General features: G+C 42.6%; 1 long non-coding RNA gene across 1 annotated transcript; it reads right to left on the bottom strand.

The window, feature by feature from the left end:
* Positions 1 to 20,758: 20,758 nt before the first annotated feature.
* Positions 20,759 to 21,488, bottom strand: LOC118557802. Its single transcript, XR_004928021.1, has 2 exons — positions 21,060 to 21,488; positions 20,759 to 20,853 (listed from the first exon to the last, which is right to left on the bottom strand). It is a non-coding gene; the product is annotated as an uncharacterized LOC118557802 (long non-coding RNA).
* Between the last annotated feature and the right edge of the window lie 647 nt (positions 21,489 to 22,135).

The following is a 22,135-nucleotide window of genomic DNA, read 5'->3' as shown; positions in this document are numbered from 1 at the left end:
ACTTTTTAGGCAGACCTGTGAAAACACATTGCAGTAATCAATTCTACTAAAGATAAACTCATGGATTAGTTTTTCCAGATCCTGCTGAGACATCAGTCCTTTAATCCTAGAAATGTTCTTCAGGTGATAGAAAGCCGACCTTGTAACTGTCTTTAGATGTTTTTGGAGGTCCAGGTCTGAGTCTATCACTACACCCAGATTTCGGGCCTGATTAGTGGTTCCTAGCTGAAGCGACTGAAGCTGTGTGCTAACTTTTGATCTCTCTATTGGTCCAAAGATTATTACTTCAGTTTTGACACATCCAGGCATTGATTTCTTCTACGCATTTACTCAGTGCTTGAACTGGTTCATAGTCACCTGGTGACATGGTGATGTAGAGCTGTGTGTCGTCTGCATAGTTATGGTAGCTGATGTTGTTGTTTTTTATTATCTGAGCAAGAGGGAGCATGTAGATGTTGAACAGGAGGGGACCCAGGATGGACCCTTGGGGAACCCCACATGTGATTTTTGTCATCTTTGATGTAAAGTTACACTGTAAACCGAAAAAGTTCAGAATACTCAAAATCTTTTTGGAAACCGATTACCTCACATTTTTTGAATAAATAGGTTACAATATTTAAGTTTGAATTACTTACAAGTTTTACATAATTAACAATCAAAAATTACTAATTCACTAAAAATAAACTTTGCAAGTGCACTGCACTTAAAAACATTTCTTTTAATTTGTATACATTTTTTAATTTGTTTGTAATAATTTGTTAGGATGATAAATTATTCAATTGATTAACTTTTTTAAACTCAAAAACTATACTGTTTAGTAACCAAAAAGCTCATTTTAGATAGCTCATAAACTACTTATTTTTTTAGTTCAGAATCCTCAAACTTCTTCACACAACAAATGAATATTTTAAAAGTTTTTATTCAAATTTGTTTCTCCAAAACTTTAGGTAAACCAACACCACATACACACATCTGTAAATACATCTGCAAATACTTTGCACACATGTGCAACTGATACAGGGTACTTGTACTCAGTGTAAAGGTATGGCTTTTAAAAACGTCCAAAACCATCTAATGAACATACAGCTATGGCCATGCTACATCAAAAATGTAACTTAAGACAATAAATAACTTTAAATGAAAAAAAAAAAAAATTCAATAAAAAACACAAAAAGTCACTGACAGAAATAGAAAAAAAATCTAAAAAAAATAAGTGATTTTATAGATTTAAAATATGTTTTGAAAAGAGGGGCCAAATTTTTTTTAAATTATGTATATCTACATAATGTATATCTCAATTTCTCTCTATCTGGAGTGTTACCAAGACACACACACACACACACACACACACACACACACACACACACACACACACACACACACACACACACACACACACACTCTCTTCTAGTAGTTTAAACCCATTTTGATTCTCCCTACAGCAGAAAAAAATCCTTTTTGAAATCCTTCCTGTTCCAAGGAAGAACATCCCTGAAGAATGGAAAGAAATATGGAGAATGGCATCAGATTGGATCATGTCAAGAACAAGAACAAAAACAAGGACAAAAGTGAAAAGGATGGTGGGAAGAAGGAAGGGAGAAAGGAAGTAAATAAGGATGGGCAAATAGAAGAGATTGGGTCCAGGATGGAAGAAGAAATGATGTAGGGAAAGAAGGGAAGAAAGAAACAGAATGGGTCTAGGAAGGAAAAACGAAGGGAAATGGTGGAATGGATGGTGTGGAGAAAAGGAAAAAGGGGGAAGGGAGGGAGGTGTTGTGTAATTATACACTGTTTAAAGTTATTTAATGTTTCATAAATAACTCTGTTAAGTATTGTCTGGTGGTTATCAGCTCTTAAGCTGATATCAAGGCAATGGTTGAAAGGGATGAATTTGAGCACTAGCGATCTTTTAACAGCAAAACCTGCACACACATAGAATAAAAGGAGTGACAACTTCTTTTCAAGTCCAAGAATTTAATAACAGAAATAAAATGAACATCCAGAGAACATCACTATGTAATGCTGTTTACTTGAATAAAAACAATATTTTGATTAATAAATCCTCTCTACTAGGCTAGTGAAACTCAAATAAACTACCAAGCAAAATGAAGATAAAAGAAGCTAAGCTAAGGAACTGTTTACAAAAAAACCCAAAAGAACAAAAGACAAAACAAAAGTGGTTGATCATAATCAGAATACTTCAGTGAATCTTGGTTCACTGCAGATCTGATTCTAAAAGCATGGAATGGAGTTAAAAAACATTTGGCATGTATTTCAATCCATTCACAATGCAAAGCCCAAGTTAAACAAACATTATTTGATGAAATATTATTTTGTTTAAGTTAAAGAACCAAAGTTCACGTTAAAGAATGTGAATTGTGGTAAAATTAGCTTAACTAATTCAGAAAACATTTAACATGTGTTTCAACCCATTCACAATGCAAGGCACAAGTTAACCAGAACATTATTTTGAGAAAATAAAATTCTGAGGACCGGTTTGTCCTGTAAAATCATTTAATTCAAAAACTCTTGCCTTTGTTTATGCAATTTTACCTCCGGGCGTTAGGGGTCGCTGTAGCAACTCGGTGGCCAAGAGGTTACAACATAAAGTTACCAAACTTGCCTTGAAAACCGCCATTAATATACCATATTGATGCGGGAATAAGGCTCATAACACCATTGGAGGATGGCGGAGCAGAACAGTTATGCTTTATGCTTTAAAACGTACTCCTTTTGAAATGTCCGAAACCGGATGTTAGCAAGGCTAATAGCAGTTTGGCTAGCGTGAGCTACCGGTTAGCCTTTTTGTTCTAAACACCATGGTTTACAAAACATTTCCCAATAAACCTTGTCACTTCTCCCTCAGCTCGCTGCCCAAACCTGTCCTTTGTCTCATGTTAGTTCTGTCTAGTTTTAGCCATTCACGAAAGGAGCGTTGAAGGAGGAAGTTGTTGGCTAGCGTTAGCGGGCTAGCGCTTGGCTCTGCTGCCATGTGGTCGGGTCGGAGGCCTGGTGTCCTGGAGACAGTCTTTGACTCCGTTGCAGTCCATTTAAGCAGATTTCTCCTCATGAGCATTCAACATGGGCTCCGCTGCCAGCTCTCAGCGGAATCTGGGGTTCTCTTTCTTGTGTGCTGAGGAGAAATGCAAGAAAACTGTTTTTGGCATGCAGGATCCTTCTTCCTGCATCTGATTATCAGGTTAGGACTGCAAACTTAACCTGATCTGCCCGGACATGTTCTCCGGGCGACGAGAGTCTCTCTCCAGATGCTGGATGTGCGTCGGTCAGGCCCGTGCAGGGCCCATGGTCCGAAGCAGCTCTTTCCTGGTCTGAGCAGGAGGTGATCTGAAGAAGTCTGAGAAGAATGCTGAAGAGAAGAGGGCTCTCTGGATGGAAGGTTTTATAGCAAGGACCCCTGGGGAGAGAAGAAGGGGCCGTCCCCGTGCTGTCAGGGTCTCATGTTGCAGCAGGAGTGGGGTTCCTCCGTTAAACTCTTCCACTTTTCAGAATCCAATCTGAGATCAATTATTTATCATGGCGTTATTATGGCATAACAGAGGACAAATACATAATATTTACATTGACAGCAGGTCATTTTTCAAAGAAAGTAGAAAAGGTTTCAGGGGTGAACCATCATTCAACTTACCTGACTCTGCCAGATAGATTTGCTTCGCATATCCATCTGGAAACCTTCCGTTGAAGTAATTTTGGGAAGGGGCGAAAATTCTGGTTAGCTGATTGGCCTATGTTGGTGATAGACGGGCCAAATAAACCAATCAGATTCGTCGTCGCTCGTAACAGAGCGACGACGAAAACACAACCACAAGCCAAGCTACTCTTGCTGCTGCAGGTAAAGGCTCGTTAGCTCAGCAAAGAAATACTCTGTAATTCCGATAAAACTTGCTCGATAGCCGCGATAACGCTAGTTTCATCGGCTGAAGCCACCATGTTCTTTAGACTGAACTGTCGCTCCTCGTTGCGTCACACCTCAACCCGCCTCAAAGCCAACGCTGATTGGACGTTCGTTTGGTGAACGGCTCCAAATTTTCTTTAACGGAGGGTAGCCAGACTGATCTGCGAGTGAAACCTTGAAAGCTCGCGAGATCAGGATGGTCTCACGAGGCTATCATCCAACCCCATGAGAACCTTCTGAAAGAATGTGAAGCTGCCAACAAGCTTTTTTGGGTAGTCCAGATGTAAAACATTAACCCCCCCAAACAGTAACACCTTTGCATCAGCAAACGTGGTAATGTCCCTCATGAGAAATTCATCTTCAATCTCAATAGCTGTGGATACAGGACTGAAGTAGAGATACACTTCTTCCTCTTATCTCCATGACAGTACCAATGGGTGTGGTTCCGATGTCTGGCTCCTCTGATTCAACACTCTGCAAAATGCAAAAGTACACGGTAACTATTTATGAATACTTATACAGCTGCCCACTCAACAACTAAGTATACAGCAAAGTATAACAAAATAACAAGTTAACTACCTCTAATACCCCTCTCCCCCTCCAATCATCCCACACTCTAGATGCAAATAACATTAGTTCTGTAGGGTGTAACTAGTCGGTCATATATTAGCATTGCTCTTTATTGAACGGCCGATGGTCCCGCATATGAAAAGAGTCCACTGACGTCTTCACAGCCAATAGACGCACATTTCTCCGATTCCATGGGAGTCTTTAGTGCAGCAGAAATTGGGGCAATTTACAAAACACAGATAAATGTATAAAGGCAGGAAAAATATGTTGTTACTCTGAGCTCTCTCTCTCCTGGCAGGAATGTGAGTTTACCTGCGTGTGAATACAGCTGACTCAGCTCAATTCAGCTTAGAAGAAGAAAAACTAAAGACACCTGCGCACTTAATGGTAGTGCGCACAGAGTTCACAGCTGGACTCTGCATGGACATTTTAAACTGTGGGCAATTGTGACTTGATGGGGTGAGTAGTCGTCTGGCAATCAGAAGGTTGTAGGTTCGATTCCAGCTTCCCTTTGCAAAGGGTCGATGTGCCCATGGGCAAGGCACTTAACCCCAAGTTCCCTACCAAGCTGCGTTTAGTGTAATATGTAATGTAATATCATCTTTATTGTCATTGAAACATACATTACAACGAAATGTATTCTCTGCTTTTAACCCATCACCCTTGGGGAGCAGTGGGCTGCCACTGTGCGGCCCCCGGGGAGCAATCTGGGATTAAGGTTCTTGCTCAGGGACCCAGAGTGCAGGCACTGGGGATCGAACCGGGTACTTGCATTCTTCTCTGAGTGCAAGCACGCTGCAGCCAGCTCCTGCACCCTTCAAAGTTGCACCCTGTACCTTTGTCTTCAGGGTTGTCAGTGTGAAAGTTTAAGTTCTAATCAACACATATCTTTCATGAACCGAGATAGAAGACGCAGTATTTAGCCAGGCAAGCAGGGGTTCAAAGTAAAAGACTATTTACAGCTAGTAAACAGGCCGGAACCAAAAAGGGGCATCAAGCCCAAATGGGATGACAGAGTCCAAAGCCTAACGTCAGAAAATAAAATAAACTAGGCAGGGGTCAGGCTAACTACAAAATCCAAGGAGAGTTCCAGTCAGGCAACAAGCAGGCAGCCAGAACAGACAGGGGTCAGGCTAACTCAGTAAGTCTGGTAACAGATCAACAGATAACAGATCAGGCAACGAAGGTCGGCAGTGTACAGGCAAAAACGGGCAGGCAGAATCAAACAAATGTCCAAATACAAACTAAAACAAAGCAAGACGAGTCAAGTTCTCAGGCGGGCGTCCAGGAGGACGGCCCCGACGAGTCAGGTTCTCAGGCGGGCGTCCAGGAGGACGGCCCCGACGAGTCAGGTTCTCCGGCGGACTACCTAGGCATGTCAGGCTCTCCGGCGGACGTCCCGAAGGACGGCCTCGGCGTGTCAGGTTCTCCGGCGGACGTCCCGATGGACGGCCTCGGCGTGTCAGGTTCTCCGGCGGACGTCCCGAAGGACGGCCTCGGCGTGTCAGGTTCTCCGGCGGACGTCCCGATGGACGGCCTCGGCGTGTCAGGTTCTCCGGCGGACGTCCCGAAGGACGGCCTCGGCGTGTCAGGTCCTCCGGCGGACGTCCCGGCGGACGACCCCTGTGAGACAGGTAATCCGGCGGGTGTCCTGTAGGACGGCCCCGGTTAGCAAAGATGTCCGGCGGCCGGTGGCGGAGCAGGTCTCTCATAGGCCGGCGGCGGAGCAGGTCTCTTGGAGACCGGCGGCGGAGCAGCAACCTCGGAGGCCGTCGGCAGAACAGGACCCTCAGGAACCGACGCCTGGAGAGAGAGAGAACAGAACCTGGCGCCGGACTAAAGGCTGGAGACAGCGCCGGACTAAGAGCTAGAAGAGACGCCTGGCTAAAGAGTTCAGGAGGCGCCTGGCTAAAGAGTTCAGGAGGCGCCTGGCTACAGAGTTCAGGAGGCGCCTGGCTACAGAGTTCAGTCGGAGCCTGGCTACAGAGTTCAGTCGGCGCCTGGCTACAGGCTTCAGGTTCAGTCGGCGCCTGGCTACAGGCTTCAGGTTCAGACGGCCCCTGGCTACAGGCTTCAGGTTCAGACGGCCCCTGGCTACAGGCTTCAGGTTCAGACGGCCCCTGGCTACAGGCTTCAGGTTCAGACGGCCCCTGGCTACAGGCTTCAGGTTCAGACGGGGCCTGGCTACAGGCTTCAGGTTCAGACGGGGCCTGGCTACAGGCTTCAGGTTCAGACGGGGCCTGGCTACAGGCTTCAGGTTCAGACGGGACCTGGCTACAGGCTTCAGGTTCAGACGGGACCTGGCTACAGGCTTCAGGTTCAGACGGGGCCTGGCTACAGGCTTCAGGTTCAGACGGGGCCTGGCTACAGGCTTCAGGTTCAGACGGGGCCTGGCTACAGGCTTCAGGTTCAGACGGGGCCTGGCTACAGGCTTCAGGTTCAGACGGGACCTGGCTACAGGCTTCAGGTTCAGACGGGACCTGGCTACAGGCTTCAGGTTCAGACGGGACCTGGCTACAGGCTTCAGGTTCAGACGGGGCCTGGCTACAGGCTTCAGGTTCAGACGGGGCCTGGCTACAGGCTTCAGGTTCAGACGGGGCCTGGCTACAGGCTTCAGGTTCAGGAGGCCCCGGGCTACAGGCTTCAGGTTCAGGAGGCCCTGGACTACTGACTTCAGGTTCAGGAGGCCCCGGGCTACAGACTTCAGAAGCTCCCAGACCCTTTAACACCCAGAATCTCAGCAGTAACCCCTCCAGAACATCCGACAAAGAGAGCCTGGTCAGCCACTTGGGAAATTGGCTGTCTAGCCAAAGGTGAGGGGGTAAGAGCTTCAGAAGAGGTCCAGGGACCTCTAAGTCTCCATGGGGCTCTGGGTGCTTGTCTTCTCGGCGAGACCCCCGACGCTTGTCGTCTGGACGAGACCCCCGACGGAGCTTGTCGTTTGGATGAGGGCCGTGACGCCGCTTGTCGTCTGAGCGAGGACCACGACGCCGCTTGTCGTCTGGGCGAGGGCCACGACGCCGCTTGTCGTCTGGGCGAGGACCACGACGCCGCTTGTCATCTGGGCGAGGGCCACGACGCCCAGTGTCCCGATGAGCCCCAGAGTTGCGGCCTGAAAGAGGGCTCGTCTGAACCCCCTCATCGTGGACCAGTGGTAGACCCTCCTGGGTTCCCACGTCGCAGACTGGCGGCAGACCCTCCTGGGTTCCCACGTCGCAGACTGGCGGCGGGCCCTCCTGGGTTCCCACGTCGCAGACTGGCGGCGGGCCCTCCTGGGTTCCCACGTCGCAGACTGGCGGTGGGCCCTCCTGGGTTCCCACGTTGCAGACTGGCGGCGGGCCCTCCTGGGTTGCAGCGTCTTGGGCCGGCTGCGGACCCTCCTGGGTTGCAGCGTCTTGGGCCGGCTGCGGACCCTCCTGGGTTGCAGCGTCTTGGGCCGGCTGCGGACCCTCCGGGGTTGCAGAATCTTGGGCCGGCTGCGGACCCTCCGGGGTTGCAGCGTCTTGGGCCGGCTGCGGACCCTCCGGGGTTGCAGCGTCTTGGGCCGGCTGCGCAGACTGTGCTGCTTTAAAGCTGCCAGAAGCCGGCACTGGAGCTGAGGTAGAGGGCGGGTCCTCTGGGACAGGTTCGAGTCTACTATAGAAACCCTGGAGAGCCGCTCTATAGTGCCCCTCGACGTCCTTTAATTTAGCCTCCAGCTCTTCTGAATACTGGCTGAAAAGAGCCTCCCTAAGGTGTTTAATAATAGGGGCAAAAGTTCTTATCTGGTCCTCCAGAGCCAGATCCTCAGCATCACGGGTGCCACCAGGAGGCGCTGTGGGCTGCTCAGCTCTGGGGAGCACCGGACTCCGATCCACTGGGCAGGAAGTGGCAACGGACGGGCGCAGTACTGGCTTGCCTGTCGGCCGAACAGAACGGTTGAAGGAGCTTCAAGTCGTTTGAATGAGTAGATGGAAAAATCAAACATTTTCACATCACTACTCTGAGATGCCCGTCCAGGCAAAAGACTGTTGGGTGTGATGTACTGAATACAACCCTCTCGACTCTGTATTCTGGCATCGATTGGGCGCTCATTTGCAAGATTGGCAGCATTATATAGAGTTGTGTGAAATCCATTGAACGTTAGTGCAAATTCTTCACCAAGACTCTGGAAAGCTCTTTTCAAAATTCCAACAGCAGCTTCAGCAGCCCTGTTTCTGTGAGGTGAGTCTGCGGGAAGGATCTTCCACACCCACTCAGTTCCGTTCTTTGCAGCAGTTTCTTCCAAACTTGATATATTTTGGGTACCCAGATACCTATACATCTCGTTCAAAACTGGTTTTGCTCCAATAAAATTGGTGCCTGCATCAGACCGGATTTTCTGTGGATGACCTCTGATTGCAGTAAATCTCTGATAAGCCATCAGGAAACTTTCGGTGGAAAGCGAGCTTGCCAATTAGGTGTGAATAGCTCTACTGGCCATACAACAAAAGACGACTCCCCAGACCTTAATCGTCACCTTTTTTTTCATGTCATCTCTGACATGATATGGCCCGAAGAGATCGACTGAGGTGAATTTAAAAGGAGGAGCAGGCTCAGCCTTCTCAGGTGGCAAATCACCCATCACCTGCTGACACTTCAGAGCTCGAGCTTTCTTGCAGACCATACAGCTGTCAACAATCTTTTGGGCTATCCTTCGACCTTTTACAACCCAGGCCTTTTGCCTCATCCACAGTAGGGTTCCAGCAACTCCATCATGTGCAGCATTATGAGCTTCTCGGCCCAACAGTGTTGACACCCAGGCATCATGGGGTATGATGGGACCTGCAGCTCTGTCTTCTCTAAAGATATGTACTCTGCCGCCACAGACTAATAATCCACTATCTTTCTCTTGATAAACCACCAACCTATCTATGGTTGTGCTGGGAAAGTTGGCACTCATCGGATCAGCAAGAAAAATGTCCCTGAGAGCATCTTCTCGTTCTCTCACAGAAATTACCCCTGTTGAGCAGACACCTTGGGTTTGTGGAAACTACTAAATGGGACAATCGTAGCTTCATATGTAGTGTTTTTCCTTGGGTGAAATCAATGTTACTCCAATACTGAAGTCATTCTGTTGCTGCCCCCTGCTGTCCCTTACTACCAGAACCAGGTGGGGGCACTTTAGCCAGTTTCTATGGCACCCCTGTTATGTACGGCCGTGGGATAGGATCCATATTTTCAAAATTATTTTGTTTCGTATCACCCCTATTTAAATCTGGCTTCACTATTGCTAAACCGCATCTGAAAAAGGCAGCCACAAACATCGCCTCGGACATCATAGGTAAAGCCATAATCAAAATAACCGGTTTGCACGAGGGTGTGAGTAACCAGGAGGGGTCAGGGGTTATAGTTTTGTCAAGAAGAGCTAGAACGAGACCTCCGGGTTAACGTGCTTGGCGTTCACATATACTTGTGCCGCGTAAAAGGAAGAAATCAGTCGGCAGGACAAACCAAGAGGGAGGAAGTCTGCCAGGAGCAAGGATATATTTAGCTGAATTATTATTTTTCATTAACAATCAATCATGGCTCTTTTTACATAAGAAATCATCAGAACGCAAGCTGGCAGAACTCAACTTATTTTCCGCCCCCATGACTCAACTATCTATCGAAGATAAGGTCTACACTGAAATATTACCTGTGTCAGCGATTACAGACACTGGACCGATTGAGTTCTTTATCCCCGGAGATGGAGAAAAAATACCTGGATTTGAACGACACCTTGCTGCACGTCTGTCTAAAGATCACCAAAGCAGACGGAAGCAATCTGGCTAACAATGCAGCCGTCGACCTCATAAATTACCCGGTGAATACAATGTTCAGTCAATGTAACGTTATTCTGGGAGATAGGTTAATTTCACCGAGTAGCGCGACTCATCCGTACGGAGCAATCATCGAAACGTCAACTATTGTTCAACTATTTACTAAATTGACTTTAAAGAGTCAATTTAGCGCAGGTCTCTTTTACAAAGACACCGCAGAAGCTATCGACTCGATCGTTACGACAGATGGTCCTAACTGGGGTATGAACCGCAGAGCCTCTTTCACAGTTAATTCGAGAGATTTACACGTGATGGGGCCGTTTCACGCAGATATTTTCTTCTGCAAAAGACTCCTTTTGGATTCTGTCGACATCAGGGTTAAACTAATCAGAGCCAGTGACGCGTTCTCTCTCATGGGACCTCGTGATTCAACCTTCCGACTGAAAATTCTGGGGGCTTCTCTTTTTGTCAAAAAAGTGTCAGTTTCCCCGGCTATCTGACTCGGGCACGCCTCAGCATTAATGAGAGGAAACACCCTCTATCCTCTTTTGCGCGTGAATGTGAAAACATATTTGTATCCCTGAAAATTTCAGTATATGTACTCAAGAGAATTTCTTTTTGAGAACCATGCCAAAATATATTGTTCTAGGCATGGTTCATCATGAGGCATTCACGGGAAGGAGAAGCATGTCACCTTTTAACTTTAAGTATATGAATGTGGAATATTTAGCTCTCTGCAAAGACGGCAGACAGGTCCCCGCCAAAGCGTTTCAACCCCAATTCAACAACGGTATTTCAGTCAGGGAATTTTACAACATGTTCACCTCTACAGGTCGTCATTTAAAAGACCTTCCTTTAAGCATCACTCGTGAGGAATTTAACAACGGTTACTCCCTGTTTGTCTTTATTCTCAATCCGAGTGAGGACTCTGACGCTCTATCACCGGTTTCTAGCAGGAATTTGAGACTTGAAATGAGATTCAGAGTACCCTGATTGTGTACGCGTGTCACGACTTGATTTTGGAAATTAACTCAAAAAGGCAGGTCTTGGTGGAGTTTTATTAAAATATGAATAACCACGAGCTGGAGAGTCTAATGCATCACCTGTTGGGGGACTTTTTTACGGTGTGTGGGCGTGTGATCAACTGCCACTACTCAAAAGCAAGCACAGACGACCGGCCTATATTATCGTCAACACTCATCCTTCACTCATGCCCGGAGAACACTGGCTAGCTCTGACTTTGGAAGAGAACAACCGGTCCACCTTTTTCGACTCATACGGATTCCCTCCGGATTTTGACTTCTATCCATCAAGCATAGTAAAGTTTTTGAAAGAGAGATCGTAGAAAATATTGTGTCATAATCGTCATGCATCGATAGCATCAATAGCCTATCGCAGGGGTTCCCAAACCTTTTTTAGCCCCCCTTCCAGTCCCAGCCGGGTTGACGCACACACACATATATATATATATATATATATATATATATATATATATATATATATATATATATATATATATATATATATATATATATATATATATAAGGGCTGGGCAAGTTAACGCGTTAATTTCGCGTTAACTCATTAGACTATTAACGGCGATATTTTCTTTAACGCGCATTAACGCATGTTGCTCACATGCTTTTATTTTTTGAAGGTCTGTTGCTGCAGTGTAGGGGTTTGAATCAGAACAGTAGGTGGCGATAATGCGCCAATAACCTCGCTGTCAGCCAAACCTCGGATTCAAAGAGGAACAAAGGTGCTGGGCGGAAAAAAACAAAGCCGACATGCGGAAGGCGGTGTTTCCCGCAGGAATTTGCTTAGGCGAGGCGGTGAGTTGGCGATCGGAACAAGTTTTGTGCGGAGTGGAGCGGGGTCTGCATCGACGCCGTTAGTGAAGTCGCTTCTCGCTTCAAAGTATCCATGTGTTTTTGCCTGTTTTTCCCTGCCATTCACTATATGCACGCGAGAAAGCAACAACAAAAAACCGCGTGTTAACGTCAAATAAACGCAAGCAACGCAAGCATATCGAGTTAGCAAGCATTTCAGTTTAAAGTTCTTCCAGCAACAAATATGACAGAAACAAGTTAGTTGTAACCACTGCCAAGTTAAACTTTGGTATTGAACATAAAATGGTAATGCTGCTCCCTGCTGTGACCTCAGAAATTGCCTGTTTTTGGTAGATGTTTTCCTCATAAAGAGAATTCCCTGTCAGTGGCAATAAGCTTTAATTTATTATTATTGCTATTTTTTGTTTTACATGTTTAAGTTGAGCTTTACACTAAATATGTGTTACTGATAAGTGCTACAAATGTTACAACACATTTGTTCATATGGCAGCAGAACATTAAAATAAAAGTGCTCTTTACACTACTTTTGAATTCATTCTTGGAGTTTGTAAATACAATGCGATTAATCGCGATTAATCAGGCAAATTATGCGATTAATCGCGATTAAATATTTTAATCGTATATATATATATATATATATATATATATATATATATATATATATATATATATATATATATATAAACGGTTGCAGTTACAACTCAAACGTCGTAACAAAGCTTCTAAATATGAGTCTGACTCACAATTTACGACGCAAAATACAAATACGAAGCAGTTTGATTTTTGTCCGATGAAAAGCGAGCGAGCGAGAGAGAACTGGTGAAGCAGCACAGAGTAACAATAACTCTAGGGCTCCATTAAGATGTTATTAATCAGAGAAATCTTTTTGATTGTTTCATAGCAGTTACCTTCAGCAGGTAAACACGCCTATGGAAACACACCTCGGCTCCCCCAGCCTGTTTCTGTCGGAATATGCGCTAAAAATGCCTCTTTAAAATGAACTGCAGTCTGCACCTTTCTGAATCGCAATGAAAAGTATTACAGACCTGTGCATGAGCATAGTCAAGAAACACTTTATATTTAGGACGAACAGGACAGGAAAGCTCGGAAGCCACATGTTTCTTGCGGTATGACCCCAAAGCAATCTGATTTAAAGGAACAGTAAGTGTGCAACAGCATTTAGCAACTAGAAACGTTCAACTTCTGAAGAAGTTGAAGAAGGCGCCCGCCTGGTGGTGCGTATAACTGAAGTAATTTAATTGTTACTTGTAAAAAAAGAAAGAAAAAAAAAAAGGAAAATTTTACCCCCCCCCCCCCCCCCCCATCCCATTGCACCGGTGGGCCCAAGCCGCCCCTTAGTACGCCTATTGCTTTGACCGGCCCTGGCTGGCTGTCTGCAGGACGGAAAACTCCCAACAACTGCTACTCAATTTGGGGAGGGTTTGAGGTTGTTGCCGGTCTCAGGTGATCTGCGAAAAATCTATAAATCGTACACCAATGAGGGTAACATTTGATGTATAATTTGTCTACGTAGAGTGAAAATTGAGCGAGTAGGCTCAAGTTGTTTGTTGGTTTTTGCATAATTTTGACTTTAGGGTTGTTGCCGGTCTGAAGTGATTTGCGAAAGATCTATAAAACCTACACCAATGAGGGTTACATTTCCTGAATCCATACATAAATACCTACGTTTTGATGTATAATTTGTGCACGTAGAGTGAAAATTGAGCGAGTAGGCTAAAGTTGTTTGTTGTTTTTTGGATAATTTTGTCACCAGGGTAGGTGAAAATGGCGTGATGAAAAAAATCTATAAGTCCTACACCAATGAGGGTTACATTTTTTGAATCCAGACAAAAAGACCTATGTTTTGATGTATAATTTATCTATGTAGAGTGAAAACTGAGCGAGTAGGCTGAAGTTGTTCGGTCTTTTTTGCATAATTTTGACTTTGGGGTTGTTGCCGGTCTGAGGTGATTTGCGAAAAATATAAAAGACCTACACCAATGAGGGTTACATTTCCTGAACCCAGACAGAAATACCCACGTTTTGATGTATAGTTTGTGTAGGTAGAGTGAGAATTAAGCGAGTAAGCTTTAGTTGTTCAGTGGTTTTTGGATAATTTTGTCACTATGGTGACTTAAAATGGCGTGATGAGAAAACGATAAAAGATATCCACATTCCGTTTTCACTTCTGAATAGCTCAAAGATATATCTACAAACTGCAAGTTAAACGATGTTCGTAGGTGAAAGCATGACGATACAGTAGAACGTTGAAAATGGCCATTTTTCGGTAATTTTTTGCGAATTTTGTTCCAACCGTAACTGGAAATGGCGTGAGGTACAAAAAGCCCGCATCGCGTCATTGAGACGAACGTTTCGATATATAGTATGTGGGGGTAGACCCTGCGGTTTGGCCTGTATTAACGGTGATGGGGGGAAAAAAAGTATAACTAGAATCGTTCAACTTCTGAAGAAGTTGAAGAAGACGCCCACCTGTTGGTGCGTATAACTGAAGTAATTTAATTACTTGTAAGAAAAAAAAAAAAAAAAAAAAAAAAAAAGGAAAATTTGGGGGGCCCCCCATTGCACCAGTGGGCCCAAGCGGCCCCTTAGTACGCCTATGGCTTTACCGGCCCTGGCTGGCTGCATGGAAAAATCCCAACAACTACAGCTCAATTTGGGGAGGGTTTGGGGTTTTTGCCGGTCTGAGGTGATTTGCGAAAAATCTATAAATCGTACACCAATGAGGGCTACATTTCCTGAATCCAGACAAAAAGACCTACATTTTGATGTATAATTTGTCTACGTAGAGTGAAAATTGAGCGAGTAGGCTGAAGTTGTTCCGTCTTTTTTACATAACTTTGACTTTGGGGTTGTTGCCGGTCTGAGGTGATTTGCGAAAAATCTATAAATCGTACACCAATGAGGGTTACAGTTCCTGAATCCAGACAGAAATACCTACGTTTTGATGTATAATTCGTGCATGTAGAGTGAAAATTGAGCAAGTAGGCAAAGGTTGTTAGTTATTTTTTGCATAATTTTGACTTTGGGTTTGTTGCCGGTCTGTGGTGATTTGCGAAAAATCTAAAAGACCTACACCAATGACGGTTACATTTCCTGAATCCAGACAGAAATACCCACGTTTTGATGTATAGTTTGTGCATGTAGAGTGAAAATTGAGCAAGTAGGCTAAGGTTGTTAGTTATTTTTTGCATAATTTTGACTTTGGGTTTGTTGCCGGTCTGTGGTGATTTGCGAAAAATCTAAAAGACCTACACCAATGACGGTTACATTTCCTGAATCCAGACAGAAATACCCACGTTTTGATGTATAGTTTGTGCATGTAGAGTGAAAATTGAGCGAGTAGGCTAAAGTTGTTTGTTGTTTTTTTAGACAATTTTGTCACCAGGGTAGGTGAAAATGGCGTGATGAAAAAAATCTATAAGTCCTACACCAATGAGGTTTACATTTTCTGAATCCAGACAAAAAGACCTACGTTTTGATGTATAATTTTTCTACGTAGAGTGAAAATTGAGCGAGTAGGCTGAAGTTGTTCGGTCTTTTTTGCTTAAGTTTCACTTTGGGGTTGTTGCCGGTCTGAGGTGATTTGCAAGAAATCTAAAAGACCTACACCAATGAGGGTTACATTTCCTGGATACAGACAGAAATACCTACGTGGTGATGTATAATTTGTGCACGTAGAGTAAAAACTGAGCGAGTAGGCTAAAGTTGTTCTGTTTTTTTTGAGAATTTTGTCACCGTGGTAACTGAAAATGGCGTGATGAGAAACCAATAAAAGATATGCACATTCCGTTTTCACTTCTGAATAGTTCAAAGATATATCTACAAACTGGAAGTTAAACGATGTTTGTAGGTGAAAACATGACGACATGGTAGAGTGTTGAAAATGACAATTTTTCTGTGTTTTTTTGCGAATTTTGTTACAACCGTAAGTCGAAATGGCGTCAAGTACAAAAAGCCCTGATCGCGGCGTCGAGACGAACGTTTCGATAAATAGTATGTGGGGGTAGACCCTACGGTTCGGGCTGTATTAACGGCGACGGAAGATTAATAAACAATAACTAGAAACGTTCAACTTCTGAAGAAGTTGAAGAAGGCGCCCGCCTGGTGGTGCGCGTAACCATCAAAGGCAAAGCTTCCGAGTTCCTTGGTCGTAGGCTTTTATCACTTGGGGATTTTAAATCAAAACTTCTGAGTGTGAAAAGGATTTGTCTTCGTCAAAACCAGCCGACAGGAGAAGGTCTGCATCCAAGCAGCATGGAAAATTGGTGTTATTAAAACATGATTAAATACTTCAATGTAGCATGAAAAAATATGTGAATAAAAATGATAAAGGCATTACAAACTACTAAAGGAAGTACAAACTCTGTGAAGCAGAAGTTGGTGAGACCTTCCTAGAGCTACTTCCGGTTAGCAACATGTTAAGCGTTAGCTGCTAACATGGTTGTGTCCAGTATCACCGGGTGATTGTACTCTGTTAGTTTGGTCCAAATCCTGTACTGGGAAGTTCCTCAAAAAGGGTGCCAATACTTAATGTCACCAAAGCTCACCAAAGGCCATGTGTCAGATCGGCCTCCTTTAGCAACTAAGCCTCCCCAAAAAAAACAGTCGACAGGAGAAGGTCTGCATCCAAGCAGCATGGAAAATTGGTGTTATTAAAACATGATTAAATACTTCAATGTAGCATGAAAAAATGAAATATGTGAATAAAAATGATAAAGGCATTACAAACTACTAAAGGAAGTACAAACTCTGTGAAGCAGAAGTTGGTGAGACCTTCCTAGAGCTACTTCCGGTTAGCAACATGTTAAGCGTTAGCTGCTAACATGGTTGTGTCCAGTATCACCGGGTGATTGTACTCTGTTAGTTTGGTCCAAATCCTGTACTGGGAAGTTCCTCAAAAAGGGTGCCAATACTTAATGTCACCAAAGCTCACCAAAGGCCATGTGTCAGATCGGCCTCCTTTAGCAACTAAGCCTCCCCAAAAAAAACAGTCGACAGGAGAAGGTCTGCATCCAAGCAGCATGGAAAATTGGTGTTATTAAAACATGATTAAATACTTCAATGTAACATGAAAAAATGAAATATGTGAATAAAAATGTTAAAGGCATTACAAACTACTAAAGGAAGTACAAACTCTGTGAAGCAGAAGTTGGTGAGACCTTCCTAGAGCTACTTCCGGTTAGCAACATGCTAAGCGTTAGCCGCTAACATGGTTGTGTCCATAGACATAATATAAGAGTAGACCCCGCATTGACTGTCGCTGCGCAGGAATTACGGGCACCACCTTGGGGCGGTCGACTTGATACCTAATCCTGCTGATTCAAGCTGACACACTAATGATGCCTCAGCACTGTGCGGCTCATTTTTGTTTAAATCGAGGGATTATTTATGTCAGGGCTCGAGGGATAACTTTTCACAAGCAAGATGAAAAGACATTGTTTATATTTTTGATCAGAATGTAAGTTTTCTAGTACTAGGAGTTACAAAGTTGTTGTTAGACATTAGTGAATAAACAGCATATATAATATATATATATATATATATATATATATATATATATATATATATATATATATATATATATATATATATATATATATATAGTGAACCCTCGCTATATTGCGGTTCACCTTTCACGGTCTCGCTGCTTCACGGATTTGCATTGATGAGCCGTTCATTACAGTTCTCATCAGGTGGCGTGTCGGTTTATAAGAATCTTTTTTGAAAAAAGAGTGACAACTACCGATAAAAATGTGTTCTTCTCCCGAAAAAAAAAACTCACCTGCACCGCGGGCTTTAGAAGAAAAAAACGCTACAGAGCGGAGTCACGGATGCAGCACCTCAGTCAAAAGAGCAGTGAAATACACACGAGTCACTATTTGTCCTACTGTACTTTGTATTTTTTTTATAATAATTTTTAATTTTCTCCCGTTCTAATCCAATGACTCGGGTCGCGGTGGGCCACGCTGATCTCCGCAACTTGAAGCCTTCAGTTCGTATTGATTAAAATTATTATTTTACAGCTTATTTGTAAATAATAATAAAAAAAAAACGTTTATATAGTACTTTCATTTGTTAAACAAATGCTTGGGCCGGTAAAAAAGGTTTTGTTCTATGGTTTCAATATACTATAGTGTATTTAATTGTATATAATAATTGTAAAAAAAAATAATGGTTACTACTTTACAGATTTCGCCCATCACGGGTTCTTTTTGGGAAGTATATGTACATATGTACATGTACAAATGTGTTTGTTTATATAGCAATAAAAAAATTATAAAAAATGTGTGCGTGGCTGTGTTTTGAAACATACATACATCATGTCAGAATATTCTATTACTTTTAACCCCACTAAGATTATTTAAACGCACTGGACCATTTGTTTTAATAGCTATAGTTTTAAAGTTTTAAGCTAAACAAATGTGAAAATTAGTTCAACATTAAACGAGTTATAGTTGATTAAAATTGATTCTGCACCTGGTTAACACATTAGACTGAGCGGAGTTGTCGACCGCCCCAAGATGCCGCCCCTAAATCTCGTCAGCGCCTATAGGCGAGAGCGGTCGATGCGGGGGTCTACTCTTTATATATGTCTATGGTTGTGTCCAGTATCACCGGGTGATTGTACTCTGTTAGTTTGGTCCAAATCCTGTACTGGGAAGTTCCTCAAAAAGGGTGCCAATACTTAATGTCACCAAAGCTCACCAGAGGCCATGTGTCAGATGCTGACACCCCACTCACAGAAAAAACTCAGTTAAATAGACGGAATGGTTAGTGCTTGGTTTGTGCACATTTGTGCCGTTAAAATTAGCGTTTGTGCTGTTTTGGTTTTGAAGATATTAAAGAATATTTGTTAAGTTCATCTAGAGTTCACCATCCCATCATTTTGCTTTGAATCCAACCAAGCTGGTCAACTTCTTTAGTGCTTCGTTTGTGCAAATTTGTGCCGTTAAAATTAGCGTTTATGCTGCTTTGGTTTCGCAGATAATATAAGTTTTAATTCCGGCCGGTGACGTCACCACAGGTCGCCGCTGCAAAATAAAGCGCTACATTGTTAATCCTTTGCTGGTGCTGAGCTGGAGCCAAAGCAAACCAGAGTGGTCAACTTCTTTAGTGCTGTGTTTGTGCATCTTTGTGCCGTTAAAATTAACGTTTGTGCTACTATGGTTTCGGAGATATTATGAATTTTAATGTTGTTATACTTTATAGGCTGACCAGTGTGATTTATTTTTTGCAGTTTTTCTGTTATTGATTTTAGTTTGGGTATGTTTTCTGCGTTATATAAGCCTGTATACTTTAATTGCCCTTTTGTTAGGTGCAGACACCCCCAAATCTCCCTATTGTAGAGCAATAAAGGTTTGCTATTCTAATTAATTCAGAGGAGTAATGAACTATGACTACTAAGATCAACTATAACCAAGTTATTGTTTGAAAATGTTATAAACATTATACTCTCGAAGAAGAATAAACCCTTCTGATTAGGAAAAATAGACTTTATGAAAACAGTTGAACATTCTAATAAATGAAATGCCTTTTTTGGCAATGTCACTTGACATTGCTATCTAAAGTAAAGTTCTTTAAATGAGACAAAATAAATCGCAATATTTATTCAGGAATAAAGTACAAAACAATATAACACACATTTTACAATAGCAGCTAAAACAACTTGCATGATAAAAGAAAAATATAAAATTAATAACTGCTTTCTTGAGTGTTAAGTGTTGAGACCAAACGGTAGATCTGACCACATCTTTTTACACAAATGAGGAACATCATTAAGGACGCCAGCCATCCTGGACAGAGACTGTTCCAGCCTCTCCCCTCAGTCAGGAAACTAAAAAAACAAACAAAAACATGTGTCCCCAGAGATCTTTGCCAATAAGCAGGAATATATAAATCATTTTATAAGAATGCTGTGGGGGGGGGGGGGGGGGGGCTCGGTAGATGACACAACTTCATAGTAATGTTACTGATTTATCAGTAGAAATATATTAAAAAGACTTACGTTTTTTCCAGTGACGGCAATAACATATGATTTACCGTAGCACTTTATTTTGAAGCGGCGGGCTGGGATGACGTTATCGGTTGAAATTAAAATTCATAATATCTCCGAAACCAAAAGCAGCACAAACGATAATTTTAACGGCACAAACCTGCACAAACGAAGCACTAAAAAAAGTAGCCCAGTTTGATCGGATTCGAAGCAATATGGGGAGATGGTGAATTCTGGATGACCTTAACAAATATTCTTTAATATCTTCAAAACCAAAACAGCACAAACGCTAATTTTAACGGCACAAACCTGCACAAGCGAAGCACTAACCATTCCGTCTATTTAACGGAGTTTTTTCTGTGGGTGGGGTGTCAGCTTCATGCAGCTCTTCCATCCCTCAGTGCCGTGTAGCCTAGCCACCGCATTTCTACCATAATATAAAACCGACATTAAATAAACGACTCACCGTCACGTAGTTGCAAGGAAAACACCCAATGGAACACCCTTCGTCTGGGTAAATTGGACTTCATTCAACAATATCCTTCAGTAATTTAGGAAAAACGGCAGCACAGCACAGCACAGCACAGCAAGCCACAAGATGGAGGAGTTCTTCTTCTTCTTCTTCTTCTTCTTTTTTTATGGCGGTTGGCAAGCAACTTTTAGATGTGCATTACCGCCATCTACTGGAATGGAGTGTGGATCGGGACGCTAACTTTAAACACCCCCCTCAAAGCAAAACAAAAAACAACTTATATCTTTTCTATCAATTTAGTTTTCTTGAGATAATTAATTAAATAACTTATATCTTTAGAAGTAGAAATTTTTCCTAAAATATCTTGTAAATTTAACTGTAATTTATTTTCTTGTAACCGACTAACTAATTTCCTTCTCTCAACAGAATATTTTGTACAGAACAACAAAACATGTTTTACCGTCTCTTCTTGACCACAAAAATCACAACTTCCATTTCGATGTTTTCCTATTTTAAATAAATTACTGTTTAACCTTGTATGTCCAAAACGCAACCTAGATATAACTGTTTCCTCCTTTCTATTTCGTCCTGTTCTCCTCATTGCACCAACTTTTCTTTGAATACTGTACAGCCATCTACCAGTTCTATCTTCCTCCCACTGTCTCTGCCATCTTTCCTTAACCTTTTGTTTAATAATAGATTTGATTTCTTCTTTACTAAATGGAACTAATATATCAATAACACTATATTTTGAAGCTTGTTTTGCATATTTATCTGCCAACTCATTCCCTCTTATTCCTATATGTGACGGTATCCATGTAAATATAACTAATAAACCCATTGCTTGAATTCTATAAGTTATTAACTGAATTTCTAATAAAAGATCCGGTCTACTAGCGTGATTATTTTTCAATGAATATAATGAAGAACTTGAATCAGAACAGACTATGCTTCTTAATGGACGGACTTCCTCAATCCATCCTAAAGCTAAAATGATTCCCATCATCTCTCCAGTATAAACTGATACTCCATCAGTAATTCTTTTACATTTTTTAACTCTGAATTCTGGAACAATGAAAGACACACCATTACTGCTATTTGAGTTTTTAGATGCATCTGTAAAAACTTGGACATATCCATAGTACTTATTATCTAAATATGATTGAATCAAATGTGGATCTGAAATGTTTTCTCCTTCCTTTTCTCCAACAAAGTCAAATCAACAACATTATTATGAAATAGAGACGGGTAAACTGGCGAAAGAGGAACTGTTTGACTAATATTTATATCAGAAAAACCAAAATCTTTTATAATATTTTCTATCTCCCATCCAAAAGAATTTAATTTCTTCTTTTCTTTTCCCAACTAGATTTTAAAATTTCTTGACATGGATGATTTCCATCATGGCCCTTTAAATTACACCAATAAGTGGTCTTTAACTGTAGTCTTCTAAGATTAAGTGGCATCTCTCCCATTTCTATTAACAAGGCTGAAGTTGGAGTTGTTCTGACGGCTCCTGTACATAACCTCAAGGCT

Source organism: Fundulus heteroclitus, chromosome 24, assembly GCF_011125445.2.
Source record: "Fundulus heteroclitus isolate FHET01 chromosome 24, MU-UCD_Fhet_4.1, whole genome shotgun sequence".
NCBI classification, from domain to species: Eukaryota; Metazoa; Chordata; class Actinopteri; order Cyprinodontiformes; family Fundulidae; genus Fundulus; species Fundulus heteroclitus.
Note: the sequence above shows the minus strand (reverse complement) of the source record. Positions and strands in the feature narration are given on the sequence as shown.